This window comes from Cricetulus griseus, chromosome X (genome assembly GCF_003668045.3).
Source record: "Cricetulus griseus strain 17A/GY chromosome X, alternate assembly CriGri-PICRH-1.0, whole genome shotgun sequence".
In the NCBI taxonomy this organism is placed as follows: domain Eukaryota; kingdom Metazoa; phylum Chordata; class Mammalia; order Rodentia; family Cricetidae; genus Cricetulus; species Cricetulus griseus.
This window is the reverse complement of record NC_048604.1, coordinates 13764509-13783434: the sequence shown is the minus strand read 5'-3', so window position 1 is coordinate 13783434 and position 18926 is coordinate 13764509.

The following is an 18926-nucleotide window of genomic DNA, read 5'->3' as shown; positions in this document are numbered from 1 at the left end:
TAGCAAAAGGAATCCATGAGTCAATAAAATCCTCATCAAAATTCACACATCTCACCATTGCACATTTCAAATTGTGATATGAGCTATAGTAATACAAACATCACTGCATTGTCATAAAGACAGACATGTTGGCCAATGGGATTGAATTGAAGATCCAAATATAAGTTCACATATCTGATAGGGGATGTCCTGTATGCTGTGAATATAAGTTTCTCTTATTAGTTGATGAATAAAGCTGTTTTGGCCAATGGACACACAGGATGTAGCCAGGCAGGAAACATAGGCAGGACTACCAGACTAGGAGAAGCTGGGAAGAGGAACACAGAGAGTGTGTCACAAAGGACTCACCAAGAAAGCAAGAGGTCTGGGGATCATCAGTAAGCCAGGACCATATGGAGATACACAGATCAGAAATACCTACCTGTTTTGTGACAGTACCATTATGTTTTTATCAAAATGACTCTATAGTATAACTTAAAATAAGGTATAGTTGATACCCCTTGCAGTTTTCTTTGTGTTCAGGGTTGTTTTGAATACTCCTGTACCTCCATATATTTTTGAGACCATTTTTCTCTGTCTGTGAAGAAAGAGCCTGGTAATTTGATTGGAGTTGCACCAAAAAGGTAGATTGCTTTTAGTAAAACAGCCATTTTTCACAATTTTAATCCTAGCACCCCATGGACCTGGGAAGTCTCTCCATCTTTTGGTGTCTTCTTTCATTTCTTCTTTTTTGTGTTTTAAGGTCTTTCACTTTGAAAAAGACTTTCTCAGGAAAACAAATAGTCTCACAAATTAACATATGAGATTGTATGCAATTTTAATATTTCTCTGCAGCAAAAGGAAGTATCAACAGGATAAAGACAGCCTATAGAATGGGAAAGAAATCTCTGCCAGCTATACTTCAGACAAGAGACTCATACATAGAAAATATAAAGAGCTGCCAAAATTAAAGTAAAGTAATCCACTAATAATCGGTTCAATTTACCGTATAGACAATTCTGGAAGGAGGGAATTCCAAGTGGCAACTAAATATTAAAAAAATAAAAGATTCACATCTATTGGCATTAGGGAAACTCAAAACTACTCTGGCATTCTATCTCATGACAGTAAGAATGTCATAAAAATGCTGGTGAGGATATGGGGAAGGAAGAATCTTTACTCACTAGTGGTGGGAGTGTTAACTGATTACATACATTGTGGAAGTTGGTGTAGAGGATCCTTAAAAACAGAGATAAGACTACCAATCACATGGACAGCTATACTATTCGTAGGTAAGGAACATATCACAATGATATTGGCATGTCCATGTTAGTACTACACTATTCAAAATAGCCAGAAAATGGAAGTAGCTACCATTTCTTTCAAAATTTACATTTATTCATCTATTGCCATCTGCTTTAAACCATGACAGGCTACAAATTCCAAAATTCAAAATATTAAGAAATATCTCTAGTGACTAAACTAAAAGACTATGTCTTCCCTTTCAGATATGATAACACTGTAAATGGTTACATAAATTTTAAAAAGAAAATGACAACACAAAACAGTCAACCCAATTTTGTATTGCTACTGACTCCCAAATGTGGATAGGTGGGAGCAGTCAAAACAGCATATTATGTTTCCATCAACTACAACAAATGCTCTTAGCTATGAATAATGGTAGCAAACACATGATTCCCAAATTACAGCTCTTTGTGTGCTAGTTTTCCCCTTATAATATATTCGTAAATCATCCTTTGTGAAAGAACACTAAAGAGAAGACTACTGTTTTTAGTCATTTTAAAAGACTTAAATCATTTGTAGTCAATTAGTACTCATCCATGTGAAAAGATACAATAGGTTTTTATAAGTCACAGTACAAGAATTCTTCTTGATGTAATATTCATAAAACTGATTCTCTCACTATGATAACCTGTATCTGTAAACAACAGACCCAGGGAATTAAACATTTTATAATTCACAAATCATATTTAAACACCATTAAGATGTCTTAAACCCAAATTTATGTATTTTATTATGCAAGCATTATCTGTTATTTTTCATATATTCATAACTGCACTGGTATGGATTCATAGTTTGAAATGAAAAAACCACCAAAATTCATAAGTATGTTTGGATTACACAGATACCACTGATGGTATAATACAAGAATCCAAGGTAAGCTCTTATTCCCAGAACCATTTCTGCTTTACTACCTTTCATCTGATTGTATTGACAACCTTCCAGTTTTGACTGTTTATTTCTGAGTTCTTATTACATAGTCAATGTACTTTATAACCAACCTTAGCTGCCCACCTCCTGAGATTAAATTCCTGTACCACATTAGCCTAGATTAGCAACCTTTGGGGATAAAAAGGTAAACAAAGATAAGGATTATCACATTGATTTAATGATGGATCCAAATAAAAGTGTCTAACACATATACAAAATTATGTGTTTTATCAACTATAATTATGCACTGGGAAGTTAATTTTTCCTTTTCTTTAGTATCTTTGGCCTGCATCAGGACCTTATCATTTGAATCATTACGGGAGCAGTAATGGCAACAGGAGGAGAAATTTCTGTAGCAGCAATGATTGAACATCTATTTAGCTAACGCTATGTTAGGCAAAACTTTAAGACTGTACATATATGAATTCATTTGATCACACCATCACCACAAAATATCTTTTGACCATTTTGAAAGTAGTGAATCTTAGCCATAGGATGGTTATAATTGAGCACCTTGACTAAGACTCATAATTAGTGGGTCAAAATTCAGATTGTGAAATTCTGCTTATTACAACTTATATACTTTACCATTTTTCCTAGATTATTTATTTGTTCAATTACTTACAATTTACTAAGGGCATATCATATGCCATTTATTCTTCAAGGTTTTGGGAATAGAGCAGTGCATAGATTTTCTTCTTTCCTAAAAGTTATCTTTAATTCTAGAAGGGGAAAACACAATATGTAGAAAGAGAAGTTTAAATTAGAGATTTTAGAGAAAGAAAAATAAAACACATTATGTAAAAGATGGTAAATAGGTTGGAGATATTTATTTTTTGGCTGTATTATGGTATAACCGACAAGTGAAATTTGTATATAGTTAGCTATAGGAGTTGAAAATGTGTGTGTGTGTGTGTGTGTGTGTGTGTGTGTGTGTGTGTGTGTGTGTGTGTGTGTTTAATGCTAATGATATAGTCCAAGGCTTTTATCTTTGAGATAAGTACCCTACCACTGAGGTACAATCCCAGTCCTTGGTGTTCTGATATGTGTATACATGCTGAAACAAACATGTGATCTAATTAAGCTACCCCTCACCTCACCTGCCATAGTTACTGATTTCTTCCCTATCATTTTGTTGGTGGTGATGAGGACACTAAATATATACTGTCTAATTTATTTAAAATACATAATTCTGAGTTCAATATAGTCACATTATTGTATTCTTGTTCCAGAAATTCTCCACTATACATAATTTAAACTTTGTGCCAATTGACCAAAAACCAAGTTGAATCCTCCTCTTGTTAGTCCATTATTCACAATAGTTATGATATAGAAACAATATTAATATCTTTCAGGAGCCTAAGAAATAGAATGTGTTGTTTATATATAATGGCATATCATTTAGCCACAAAATGGAAATCCTGCCAATTGTGATAACATGGATCAACTTACAGGAAATTGTGGTAGCTTAAATAGGCCAGCAACATGAAAAAATAATCACTGCAACATCTGACTTGTATGATGAGGCTACTTTGGTTTAGGACTTTGTGGGGAGGCACTCTGGGTAGAAGATGTTGAAGGTAAGATGCATATAAGGGGAATGAAACAGTCCCATAGATTTTAGAGAAGAGTTTATAATGAAGGAAGAACAGTTGCTCTGTGGTGAAATGACAGAAAAGATGTGGAAAGAGGTGAATGTGGGCTCAGCATGGATAATGAGGGGTAAGTAGCAGAATAGCAAACCAGGAGAGTCTGAGAGACCTGGTTTTATAAGATTTGGATTTGGATTCTTTTCAAAGTGAGATGGAAAATCTTGGACATCTGCTTTGCAGGAGAATGTCACATCATGGTCTGCTTTAATTTTAAAACGGCTATTTCTGGGTAGTTGGTTTGTTTGTTTTGGAGAAAATACAGGTTTAGGTGAAAGCAGGTGGACCCATTAGTGAGAATTGAGTGAACTAGGGACGTGAAATCTGTCCAAGTTCAGGTTCTCTGCTCTGGAAAAACTAGTTTCAACTGTAACCCAAAGGAAATAGATATTTTTAACTGTGAAGCAGACAGCAAGAGGAAATGTGCAAGAAAGGTCAAGTGGGGACAAAATAGAGAGGAAGAGAATTGGTTATCTCTTTTAAGATTCAAGTTAGTTGCCACATATGGAAGTCTGAGGCAAGTAAAAGGCATCTAGATTTGGAGGAGCATATATTTAATCTTTCAGATGACTAACAGATCAATGAAGCTACCCTGCTCATTACAACAAAGAGTTGAAAATGTAGGAAGATGGAAATCTGAGGGTCATCTTTTATGCTCACAAAGGTCTCTCTCTCTCTTTCATCCTTCCAACACCTACAATCCCCCATCACTAAAATCTGAATTACCATATGCACTTTTCCCTTGGCTTTTTAAATAGAGAGTGACTCCATTTCCTTTCAAATATATATATATATATATATATATATATATATATATATATATATATATATATATATCACAGCCTGACTCCTGTGAATCCTAGCCAGTCTAGTGTGCTATGAAAGCATGATAAATGTTCAATCACTAATGACCTAAGACTCCTTCCTGGATATCCTTAGGCTTTTCCCAGGGATGCAAAAATGATAGCATTCTGGGAAGTAAGTAGCAGTAATGGTTTTGTCAATTAGTGTAAGTATTTACTGTGACTAGGTCCAAATGATGAAATTGTTTTTAAAACCATTTTGGATGTAAGGCACAACACATCTTAAATCATTTCTGCAGATAAAATTATAGCTAATGTTTCATCAAATTCATTTAACAAGGCTTCTCTCAAGTAATACAGTCTCAATCTTTTACCTCTTCTCTTAATTTCTTCCTCCCCTCCCCTTTTTCTTCTATGCCCCTCCATTTTAACTTCCCTCCATCCTCCTTCTCTTCCCCTCTCTTAGCAAAACCTACTCTGAGGCTTAAAGAGGAAAACAAGAAATCCTGAGTGAAATGGGTGAAAGTAGCCATGAATGTGTCATAAGGACTTTGAACTTGCATTTATTTAAACTAGCAAGTCCAAACAGACAGTGAATGCCAGCAAGTTGGAGACCTGTAATACACCGTGTTGTTAAATGAGGATGTTCAGTAGGTTAGGTAAAAGGAAATTTTCAGTTCATAATGCCTGCATCAAGATGCAACCCCACTCTAATTTGAGGAGCATCTGTCTATGTATTTATGTGGTTTTATATTAATTTGAGTCAGATGATTCCAAATATGTTGTGACATTTTATGTCTTAAGTGTTTCCATTTCTTTACCTCTTTGCATGATGAACATTCAATACATTATAAAATAACTGTTGGTGTTACCCTTCTCTCTTTGAAACTGTGAAGAAAGGGGATGGGGTAGGCACAGAACATACAGAAAATACATGTTGGAAGAAAGTGCTTTTTCTTCAAAGACAGTTATCATTTCATAATGAAACTCATATAAATAGCACATTCATATGCTCCTACATGTACCACTCAGCCATTTATCTGATGGCTATACCAGTTTGTATATCAGTCAGGGTTATTAGTCATATATTGCTATGATAGAGTCTATTCTAATGAAGTGTAAGATTTGCCAAAGGTTGCTAAATAACTCACAGCATATCTAAGAGTATGAAGTACACCAGGTTGGACATTCCATGCCAATACTGTGGAATTCCCAACCAAGTCATTGGGTTTATGTAGTAAAACTTCCACTAATACAACTTCCCACGACTCTGTGTCAAAGGTTTTCAACAACAAAGAATAAAGTCTCTGCCAAAGTTTTCCCTGAAGATTCTGAATCTTTTCCAGTCACTTCCATCTAAACTTTAGTAGGCAGAGGACATCTGATGTAGTGACATGTGGACCATATGCAGAAGTTTAGATGTAAAGGAGCTTGGGAATGGGATGTATGACTACAAGGTTCTTAGCACAGGGAGGTATAGTAGAGGATTCAAAGGGCATTAGGTGAGGCAATTCATAGTATTTGTCATCTTGTTTTCTCTAAGAATATTTAGCCATACACACACACACACACACACACACACACACACACACACACACACAATATATATATATATATATATATATATATATATATATATGCACAATTATCTGGTTCCAATTTATTTGCATATAGGTTACCAAGAAAGATATTGTAAAATGCCCTGCAGAAAGGCTATTTCACCATTTTTCATAGAATCCATTTTATCATCTGTGAGTCTGCTAAAGTTCATGATAATTACATTTATCACTCTATCATAAAACATCTGCCTCTGGATTTTCCTATTATTTATATGAATATTGCATAACTACTTTGTTCTAGCAACTAAGCTTGTATCCATTCATTGAATTCATTTATTAAATATAATATGGGATGTTTTCATAGCCCTATCTGAAGACAAATATGTGCATGTTTTGAACCAAGAGCAACAACCTGCATTGGATTCATTTGAGTAGTCTTGTGATGAAAGGTATAGGCTGCTACTTCAAGTGGAAATCTATTTGCAGACAAGGTGCACCGAGTTCAGCGCTTCTCTTCCAGTGTTAGACTAAATCACATTTGGCAGAAAACTACAGCTGGAGACCTCTAGAGATTCATTAAAACCAGATAACACTGAAGCATAGCAAAATGTTTTCTATTTGGACCATAGCACCAATTTAATAGATGTATGGAAAGTAAAATGATTAAGTAGTTTCTTGCAAGGACATACATCTAGCCAGACAGTTCCTAAAAACAGCCAATATTTATAGTTGACCTAACTTCTTTGGACCATAAGACCTAAACACAAGTGACAAGAGATGGCCTAATATACTATAGATGCATGAGAATAGTGAAGATGAAATTGCACCACTTTGAAGTATTAGTGAACAAATATACCTCATTTTTTGACATAAGAAATAAAGCCGGGCGTTGGTGGCTCACGCCTTTAATCCCAGCATTCGGGAGGCAGAGGCAGGCAGATCTCTGTGAGTTCGAGGCCAGCCTGGTCTTTAGAGTGAGTGCCAGGATAGGCTCCAAAGCTACACAGAGAAACCCTGTCTCGAAAAACCAAAAAAAAAAAAAAAAAAAAGAATAATTACTCTATAGGAGGAACTCTTGCTAATGGGGACATTGGTTTGATTATTTGTATGAAACACAAAGCAGTTAAAAATATTTTGTTAGTCAATAGATTAATCCATCATCATTGTACAACTTTTGGAAAAAATACAGAAGTAAAATTAAATTCACCTGGAATCTAATGGGCCAGCTATTACTACTGTTACAATTTGATGAAATTATATATTTTAAATAAATAAATTTATAAGCATTTAATATGTATATTTTGAAAGAAATGTTTTCTATCATAAAAATTCTTTTATTATGTCATTGAAGCTACTTAATAGATATCCACATATCTATTCCTCTTTGTAATATTTTACATGAATACAATGCATTTTTAGTATATCTGTGCCTTAGTGCCTTACTTCCTCCTCCAACTCCCTCGCTCAAAGCCTCCCTAACATGTCTCCTTCCAACTCTGTGTTCTGTTTTATTTTTCCTTGTAGCCCACTAAATTCAATTAGAGTTGCCCATATGCATACATATGCACATGAGTGAAGGAACAACCACCGTGGCATGGGCACACGTGGCTGACTTCTCCCCATAAAATGATTCTCCTTCCATCAGTAACCATCAACTACCAGTAGCTTCAACTAGGCTTGGGGACTCATGACTCCCTCCCTCATCTAAGCTGCAAATTTGACTGGCAGGTCTTATGCAAGTATTGACAGCTGCTATGAGATCCTGTCATGTCCAGAAGACAGTTTCACAGAATTTCGCCCCATACTTTGGCCCTTAGGTTCTTTCTGCCATCCCTTCTGTGACATTCCTCAGCTCTGGGTGTTGATATAGATGCCCCATTAAGAGCTGATCTTTCACAGTCACTTATGCTTAGCACATTGACCAGTTGTGATTCTCTGCATTAATCACTAACCATTGCAAAAATGTTTCTCTGAGCAAGACTGGGAACAACACAAATCTCTGTGTATAAACACAAATATTTAGATGGCAGTCTGACAACATGACCATTTAGCAAAACAGCAATAGTAGACCACCACTATGATCTCTGACATCCTCAACCAAAAGGATTAAAACCATCAGTTTTAATAATTGTTAAGTTTTTAACCAGTATTCTATGAACATGCATATTACCAGAATTGGTAATTGGTGTCTGATGCTTATGTTAGCAATTTTGATAGCTGTTTAAAAATGTTTTCTAAAAAACATGATTGAAGATGTAATGCTACCCATTGAAATGTGAAGTACTCTAGTGGATGTTAAAATGGTCCTTTACAGGGATAGTTCTTTTAGAGAACTCTCTGGTAGGAACTATTGGCCATTGTAAAAGCTGCTTGTCTAGAAATCAGGATATTTAAGTTCTCTTTCTGGACTGCCATGAAGTTGCCACTTAACCTTGTTTACTTAACTATATATAGAATTTGAAGGGAGTTTGCAGAAGGGCATATTTTAAATGTTCTGAAAATGTGCCTGGTCTAAACAGATGCAGATTATTGTTTTATGATACATAAGATATTGGATGGTTGAACACCTCTTGTGATTCAGAAAAATTAAACTGTCAAAATTGTGAGACTATATTAATGAGAGATGAGAAGACAGCAAAGAGCAAACATAGCAAACCTAAAAATATTTTTGCTGCAAAGCACAATAAAATGTCTCATTTAAAAAATAGTTGAAAACAACAATGTAATAATGCTAAGTCACTTACTTGCTGAGTTTGGAATTTTGGCATGCAGATCCCTTATCACTTTCCTATCATAAAATTTATTTTCTCTGTGTTAACGTTATATTGATTATATTTATTAGAGTATTTGAATGGCATGTAACTTAGGTAAACACCAGGATGTGTAGTTTATTCACTAGGGTCTGGAAATACATTACCAGTAAGAATATTATATTCTCATTAAAATAGCTAGAGTTAATCTTTCCTTAAATGTATCTGCTGTTACTTCCCTTTCAAATGGACAAGGCAAACAGTTATATATATGTAATTGTAAATTTTACTAATGAAATTTTGTTTTTATCTTTTGGCTCAATTTCCATGACTCAGAGTAAGGGAATCTTTTTAACTATGTGACTGTTTAAGATCTTACAGCTGACAGAGCAGTTAATGAATGATACAAAAAACCCCAAAGCTTTGACAGGTCTCACAGTGACAAAGTGCCATGTCCTGAGACAGGCAAAAAATATAAATTTAAAAATTAGTCATGAAATTTGTATGTGTTCAGTAGCCATAACCACACTTCATGAATCTGGAAAAGAAACCCCACCTTCAAAGCCAGCTACTGTTTTCTGCATCATTTTCATGTTGGCTTTCATTATAGCTTATTTTTTCTTCATTCAAAGTCAGAAAAAACACCTTTAAGGATGGAGGGAGACTAGAAAACTCTGGGAAAACTAGATGTTTTGTTTAGTTATTGACTGACTCCAGACCCAGGAAATAATGAAAAATGGTTACTGAAGAACAGAGAAAGAGAAAAGTGAAGGTTGGGAACATCAAGCATCCCCCTTTCCCTTGTAGTGATCCATGGAGTCTGCTCTCTGAAAGATATGGGGAAATATTAAGAAAAACAACAAAGCACTATTGCATGCATACTAAAGTTTGAAAGCAGCACTACTTCACCCCAAGGAAACAGACTTAATGATACATAAACCTTTCTCACTGACACCTGGATCAACTGATTTCCAGTAGCTTAGTGTTAACGATAAATATTGCTGACAAAAGCTGCCTGAGCCCCACTGCCGCATGTGAGCTTTACGCCAGCCGCCTGCCCGAGTTAGGCCCAAATGAATACACAGAAATTTGTATTAGATTCAATGCTGCTTGGCCAATGACTAGGATTCCTCATCTGTTAGCTCAGTCTCAATTATCATACATCTATATATTTTATAAGACTTATCTTATCGGACGCCTTGTTGGCGTCCCTCCTGGCTGGTGGATCACATCGTGCCGCTGGAGCAGGAGCGGAGGGGAAAAGAGGGCCCTTCTTGTTTCTCCTTCGCTTAAATATGAGTCTCCTTGCTATGTCACTTCCTGCCTGGATCATCACTTCTCTACTACATGTCCCAGAATCCTCTTTGACTCCTAGTCTCATCTACTTGCTGTCTCATTGGCCAAACAGTATTTTATTTAACAATCAATAAGATAAACATACACAGTACATTTCCCATCAGCTTAGCCATAATTCCTTGATCAGGACATTATGAAAATTAACATGGCACCAAGAACATAGCATAGGATAAGTCCCAGACAATAGCATCTGGAAATTAAGGAACAATAAGGAAGAAAGGCCCTTAGAGAAACAGCCAGAAGCTCCAACATTTATGAACCATTATACAGACAGCCGTAAAGGAGTTGCCAATACATCTCTTTGTAGACCCTGGGAGACATCACAATTCAAATTTCTTCCTAATAACAGAAAGGAAATGGTTAACTAGACTGCTAACTCAAGATAGCTGACATACAACTAGTATAGGAATATGCTGTTTTTATCCATTCTAAGTTGTAGTGGTTAATTAAACTATGGGACTGCTTGATATGATTTTTGGACACAGAAATTTTGACTTTGAGTTTTCCTGATGTAATCCAGAGTCATGAAATCATCTTCCAGAGAGTTACAAAGGAGATTTTGGGGTTGCACATGAAGCAAATTTCCAAATTCTTATATTTGACAGTGAGAATCTATTTAATAGACCAACAATGTCAATAAGCCAGAGAAGACTGGGTTAAGGAATACACACAAGTTAAAATTACTGAAAGGTAACATACAGCTTAGGGGCCTCAGGAGGAGCCAATTAAGCACTTCCTTAACCACTCTGGCTTCTGCTATTGCTGCTTGTGGAAGATCCCCTTGATTGTTCAACTTTACCCAAACCAGAACAGGCAGAAGCTGTATCTTCTATTCTAAAAGTCATGCAGCCAACAGGACTCTAGCACATTTTAAGAAGCTGCAGGAATATTCTTCTAGGAGTTCTCCCCAACAGCACATGGAATATGTAAAAGAGCTGAAGCCACAGTAGAACAACATGGCTTAAAAATGGTATAAGATCAGGGCTGGAGAGATGGCTCAGAGGTTAAGAGCACCGTCTGCTCTTCCAGAGGTCCTGAGTTCAATTCCCAGCAACCACATGGTGGCTCACAACCATCCGTTATGACATCTGGTGCCCTCTTCTGGTGTGCAGATATACATGGAAGCAGAATATTGTATACATAATAAATAAATAAAATCTTTAAAAATATTAAAAAATGGTATAAGATCAACAGATTACAGATGAGATCCCAAGCCTAATTGGTTCTTGACATTTGGAAGATTGTCTTTGGCCTCATGGCTATAATTTCCTGCTGTCTTTTCAGTCTAGCTCTTAGTTATTGAGTGAAGAGCCAATGCCAACTGCAGATCCATCTGAGGAGTAAATTTGAAAGAGGCTTTGAGTGTGAGAAAAGAAGCATTAGAATACAATCATGTCTACTAGTTTTTATTTTTGTTTTCAATACATCCAGACTGCAGCTTCCCCTCCCTCTATTCTTCTTGCCCCTCTCCACTCCACCTCCTCTCTCTCTGCCAGATCCACTCCTCCTCAATTTCCCTTCAGAAAAGAACAGGCCTCCCAGAGATATCCACCAAACATAACCTAACAAGACTACGCACATCTATGTTGCAAGCACAAGCACACTCAAGTTTGTAAAAGAAACACTATTACTGCTTAAATCACACATTGACCTATGCACTAGTAGTGGGAGACTTTAATGCACCACTCTCACCAACAGACAGGTCATCCAGACCAAAAATATAAACAAAGCTAAAAGATGTTATAAAGCAAATGAACCTAACAGATATCTACAAAGCATTTCACACAAACACAAAAGCATATACCTTCTCAGCACCTCACTGAACCATCTCCAAAATTGACCACATACTTGGTTGCAAATCAAGTCTCAACAGATACAAGAAAATTGGAACAATCCCCTGTATCCTATCAGATCACCATGGATCAAAGCTAGATGCCAATAACAGAAATAACAAAAAGCCTATAAACTCATGGATACTGAACTACTCTCTACTGAATAACTACTGGTTCAAGGTAGAAATAAAGAAGTTAAAGACTTTGAGAATTCAATCTAAATGAGTACATACCATACTCAAACTTATTGGACACAATAAAAGGCATGCCAAAAGAGGAAAGTTGATATCACTAAGTGCCTACATAAAGAAATTGGAAAGATCTCATACTAGCAACTTAACAGCACATCTGAAAACTCTAGAACAATTATTCATATTCTAATATAGAAGATTAATACTCCCTCATAAGCAGCACAGGGCAATCTTAGAAGTGGCTTAAGTTTGAAGATGTCTGCTTGTCCCTTCAAGAGTGTGGATATAGTCTGGCCAACAGAGGAATGCACTAAAAAAGCAAATCATATTTCATAGTTTTATATGTCTATCAGACATATTGTTCATCCATAAGTACCCAGAGCAAAATATGTAGGTAACTCAGAGAGATGGGTGTTTTACAAAGTAGATATCTTGGTATAAGAAATAGACAGATTTGAAAGCTAGATAAACCAGTTTCAATCACAGATATTTCATTAAATGTAGATTTTGTGAGTTTAATTACCTTAATTTGAGTATTCTAATTTCTCAAAGGGAGTAACTAACAGCACCAATTTATGAATATTTAATTCAAATTTACTAAATGATATATATGATATATAGTATTATCTTACACCACAAGCATATGATACACAGTAGGTACTCAGTAAGTAGTTTTCAATTTTGCTCCATTTTGTCCTTTGTTTCATCCTCATGGAGGACAGGGCCTTGAAACCCAGAGGCAGTTTTAGGAAGGCTAAAAAGTGAAAGATGACTAAGCATAGTACTTCTCTTCTCCAGACTATAACTAATGGCAAACTATTTCTGCCATCTGGGTTCTGAAAGGCTCCTCTGTAACAATCTGGGGCACAAAAAGTCAACTAAAATAAACAGTTCATTATGTCTTAACATTTAATGGTTATGACAAGAGGCGGGAGGAAAAAATTGATTATATTCTAAGGCTTCCTTGTTCTGCTTTGTGCATCTTTGCTCTGCAGATTTTATGCAGCAAGATGAGCTTGCTTAGGGACAGGCTTGCAGAGGTTCACTGTGCTCACTTGGAAGGCTGGGATTTTCCCTGCAAATGCCTGATAATGCTCCCCATTCATGAAATCCTACATAGATTCATCAGCGAAGTCTTGAATTTGAAGGGATAAGCTAAAATTCATTAACATTGTGGGCAGCATTTTGTGATAATGCAGACCAAGAAAAGCATCTTTTTGCTGGGAAGGATGTAAACAGCAGTGGCTGCCAAGAAAGATGCCCTACTAAACTTACCTAGGATAAGCTATAAAGGTTTCTCCTCTACAGCCCTCATGGAGTAGTGGCCCAAAGCCCAGAAATACAAAGGACTGAAATCAGGAAATAGCTGAAAGATGCAAATACTTATGAGTTAAATTATTTCCCTTGTTAAAATCTGCAGGTGCTTTAAGAATGGCTGAGAAAAATCAAATGCATTAACAAATCCACCACAAATTGTATATGGAAAATTAGAACTCCCTATGCTTATTTTGCTTGAAAATAAATTAGAATTAGAAGTCATTTCTTTAATGCCCAGCTTTTCTTTCAATAGGGCCTTTGCTGGATACAAAGCAAAGAGGTTATGATTTATAATGAAACAAACATAAAGGGACACAACTGCTTTCTCATTGGTCACACTGTGCTAACAACCAACTACCAATATCAGCTGAAAAGTCATCAAACAAAGGGAAGAAGTTATGTTTGCCTTCTAAATTGTGTACTTGGAGTCAAAGCAGTGACCCAAAGTTAATATATCTATCAGCTATAGGTAAAATATATTAAGTTCTGAGTCTGAGCAGCCAGGTAGTCAATGTGTGTCTGCTTTGGTTCTTTTTTGGTGATGAAGGAGATATTATAATTTAGAGGGGCAAAGAAAGAAATAAAATTAGTTTCCATTAAAATTAAAGGGAAGTATTAGCTGACTTCATTAAGACAAGTCAGAGCCATTAGGAAATGAAATTACATACCCAAATAGTGAAGCCCTCAGATAGAGCAGTGAGTATGGACTCTATTTCTGTTCTAAATTTATCCAATATTACTTCAAAACCCTGCCAGCAACATAATTCATTCTCTCATTTCCCTTTCCTAGAGTTTTAGAACTTTACGTAAGAGACTAAAATTAACCTATATTGTAAGACTCTTACTAGAAGGTTATTCATGATTTTAGTCCTTGGCAAACAAGTCTGTGTTACCATGTAAAATTTCAAAGGAAATATCTACATTTCTTAAACACTGTTCCAGTAAGCCAAAGATGGCATACCCAAGTAGTATACATGAATGTGGATTAGCATAGACCACTTTGACAAAGACATAGGCAGGACAAGAAAATCTAACAAAGATTGTGTGCTGACTGAGGACTAACAATAAAGGGAAGCCACATCCATGTTTAGGATTGTAACAATCAGGTGAGCAAGGAATGTACCAGAATTCCTAGGGACCTGTTACTATGGAGAAAGGATTACTCAGTAAGTATTGTAGCACTTGGCAAATTATGATAGCCACAGCAAAAGGCATAACCAAGTTGGTTACAGGTGGTGAATCAGTGCCTTGTCCATAATCTCACTATTTCTATGCTTTGAACATGGTATCTTCAATGGATTAACACTGATGGGAAGTTCCAATTAGGGATTCAGAAAATGTAGTGCCTAGTCCATGCAGTGAAATGACAAAAATCAGAGCAGAGAATGGCGATTAATGACCGCAGGAACAAATGTGAAACCAATTCAGTACTCACAGCAACATTCTTTAAATGTCTTATTTCTCCTTCAACTGGCTCTTTCTCAAACCATTGCTCTTAACATAATTCTGGGAGCTCATGTGTGCATCAGTCCTGTCGTGTCTGGAAGACAGTATTTCCTTGGACTCATCCACCACCTCTGGCTCTTAGACTCGTTCTGCATCCTCTTCCACAGTGTTTCCTGAGCTTTGAGGCAGGCGGGTTAATGAAGACATTCCATTTAGGACTGAGTACTCCAAAGTTTCTCACACTCTGTGCATTGTCCAGCTGTGGGTCTCTGTATTTGTTCCCATCTGCTGCAGAAGGAAGCTTTGCTGATGATAGCTGAGCAAGGCACTGATGTATGAATATAGCAGAATGTCATTAGGAGTCATTTATTGATATAGTCCTTTAGCAGAAAAATAGTATTTGGTTTTTCCCTAGGCTCATGGACTGTCTTGTCTCTGGTTCTTGGCCACCTGCACAGTTTCAGGTATGGGTATTTAAAATCTTTTCTCACTTTTCCTTCTATGTACTGTTTATTAGCTTCTTCTCTCCTCTCCATCTTCTTTCTTTTATTGAAGAGATTTTCTTCATGCAATACATTCTGTTTGTGGTTTCCCCTTTTAGTTCCTCCCCATCTAGTTCCATCCAGATCTACACCTTTTACATCTCTCATTAGAAAACATAAGGCGTCTAAGAAGTAATAATAAAATAAAAACAAGAACAAACAAATCAGAATAGTACAAAACAAACAAAAAAAGGGCAAAAAAGCATAAGAAACATATAGAGACAGAGAGACACACACATTCATACACACAGGAATCCCATTGAAACACGAAATGGAAGTCAAAATATATGTACGAAGACCTGCAAGTTAAAAAATGTCCTGGCTTATGAGACAAAGTACCTCCAAATATGCTATTGAGTTTGTTTTGTGTTGGCCGTCTACTGCTGTACATGTAACCTACCCTCAAGTGGAGTTTGTTTCCCCAGTGAGATGCTCTTGGAGGAAACTATTTTTTCATTTGCAAGTAGGCTATCAATTAGAGATAGCTTCTGGGTTAGGAATGGGAGTATGTGTCTGCTTCCCCTCTCAGCTTTAGAATTCCATATGTTGCAGACCCATGCAGGACTTGTGAATGCTGTCTCAGTCTCCGTGAGTTCTTATGTGTGCCAGCCCCGTTGCACCTAGAAGGCCTTGATTCCTTTCTGTCCTCCATCCAAACACTCTGACTCTTACACTTTTGCTGCTACTTCTTCCACAGAGCTCTCTGAGACCCAAGGGGAGGGATTTGATGGAGACATCACTTTAGGCTGAGTGATCCATGATTTTTCACTCTCTGCATATTGTCTGAATGTGGATCCCTTAATTTTTCCCATATACTGCAGGAGGAAGCTTCTCTGGTGATGACCAAGAAAGGTACAAATCAATGAGTATAGCAGAATGTGACTAGGAGTCATTTTATTGCTACATTCAGTTAGTAGAACTGTAGTGTTTGGTTTTATCTTAGGTCCCTGATCTATCTAGTCTCAGGTCTTTACCACTTAAGCAGTGTTGGATATGGGTTACATCTCATAGCATGGGCCTGAACTTAAATAAGATATTGATGGCTACTCCCACAAGCTTCATGCCACTATTATATTTGTGTATCTTTCATGATTGTAGATTAAAGGGTTCTCCTTTGGTATTGTGCAGAGAACCTTCCAGGACCATGGATATTAATTTGTTCATGGGACGGAATTCTCTGGGTAGGCACCAGCTTGATTTGTCCGGGTTCAATTAGCTGTATAGATGTTGTGTTGGGGCAATAGAGCCTTATTTTCAGTTTATGGAGAGCCACCAATAATCTTTGAAATAGCCTGGGTTGTTTGGAGGACCCCCTGGAATCTTTTAGACAAGACCTTGTTTAGATGTAACCCATTCTGAATACTGGAAGCCTGCCTCATTTGGTGACAAAAGATGACAAGTTGGAGCTCTGTCTCAGCTATTTTTCAATTTCATTTAGATTGACTTCTTATATGATAAATCATGATAAAATGAAACTTTAAGAGTATATTTGGTGAGGCTGAGATCTCCTTCCTGGGTATAGGAGTGTACTTCTTGAAGTAATTCAGCCAGTAAATAAACAAATGCTATGGTTTGAATGGACTCTAAACCTTTGGTGTTAGAAGCTTGATCCCTGTTGAAGTTGTGTTGAAAAGTAGGATCCAGTGGGAGCAGGGTAGACTTGATTCACAAGGTGCTGGTCTCACCTGCAGAGAGTCTTCTTGGAAACTCAACCGAAAGCACACAAACACATTTTTACCAAATTCGGGACTCAGATTATAAAAGAAGTAGATTTTGTTGAAAATAGTACAAGCCTAGCTGATAATCTTTTCATATCAGGGTCAAAAGTTATAGTTGAAGCCTTCAAACACTTTTATGAATTAGTTGTGGTTTTTCCCTTCTAAAACTTTAAAAAATGTATTTCTCAACGATGACCAGTGATGGCACCTTTAGAAGGCTTTTGAATCTGTCAGGCTCTAATGTCACAAAGGGTTAATGGAGATTTTGCAGGACTCAGTCTGCTTCAGGAGGTTAGTAAGAAAGTAAACAAAGCTTAACTCACTTTGGGGTTCCTCTCTCACCATGCGATACTTTCTGTTTCTCTGCCATGTTCTGATGCAACGTGAAGCCCTCACCAGAGGGTAAATAGATTATAGTACCATGCTTTTATATTTCCCAGTATCAGAAAATATGAACCAAAGCTAAATGCCTTTAAAAGGTAACAACACTTGAGAGACAAAAACCAAAACCATCACCTAAGGCATGTGGAAAGAAAGATCACGTGTGCATGCATGAATGTGTGTGTGTGTGTGTGTGTGTGTGTGTGTGGTGTGTGTGTGTGTGTGTGTGTGTGTGTGTATAAGTAGCAATGGATGCATGGTAATTGAAGAAGTCATATGCATATCCATTGCCAGACATTATGTTTAAAAAAGGTCCCAGATGCTACCGTAAACTTAATCCTGTTTTCACCAAAAAATGCAGAACAAATCTGCAAAAACAAGGAGAGAAGTCTTTGTGTTCCTGGAAGTCAAGAAATTCCATGATAAAGCACTGGGTGTAATCTACTTCAACAACTAGTTCCTTTATTTTTTGTTTGCTTGTTTGTTTTTTGAGACAGGATTTCTTTGGAGGCTGTCCTGGAACTAGCTCCGACTAGCCTGCTCTCGAACTCACAGGGATCCTCCTGCCTCTGCCTCCCGAGTGCTGTGATTGAAGGTGTGGGCCACTACTGTCCAGCTTCAACAACTAGTTCTTTCTGATATGTGACAAACAACAGTCTTTAAAAGAACAATGTTGTTTAGTTGCTAAGCAAATAGTTGTCTGGGATTTTCCCAAGTTTTTATAGCCCAGCATGTATTGTAGAAAGGAGGCAATCTCAGAGGGTAGGGAGTCTTGTGTTTAGCAATGGAGTGGCAAGTAGGGAGAAGAATGGTTTTAGCCATGCTATAGGGAATCTATACTATAGAAAACAACCCCTAACACTCACTTTAAAACACCTCAGCCTCTGCAATAGAAGGAATCTTCCTAGAAAACCTGTACTGTCTTCTAGGAAGGACAAGGAAAGAATTGCTACTCAATATTTCATATGAAAGTTACCTTCTCCATTGGGAAGAATATCATTTCCATTAGGTTAGCAAGGATTGGAATTAAACAGGTTAGCAATTATGAAGGCAATTGAGAGTAACAGTGGGAGTTGAAAGCTAGTGACTATTTAGGGATAGAACTGAGAGGAACTTTGTACACGTTCTAGTCTTTGCACATGATGAAGAAAGATCAAGTGATAGAATATGA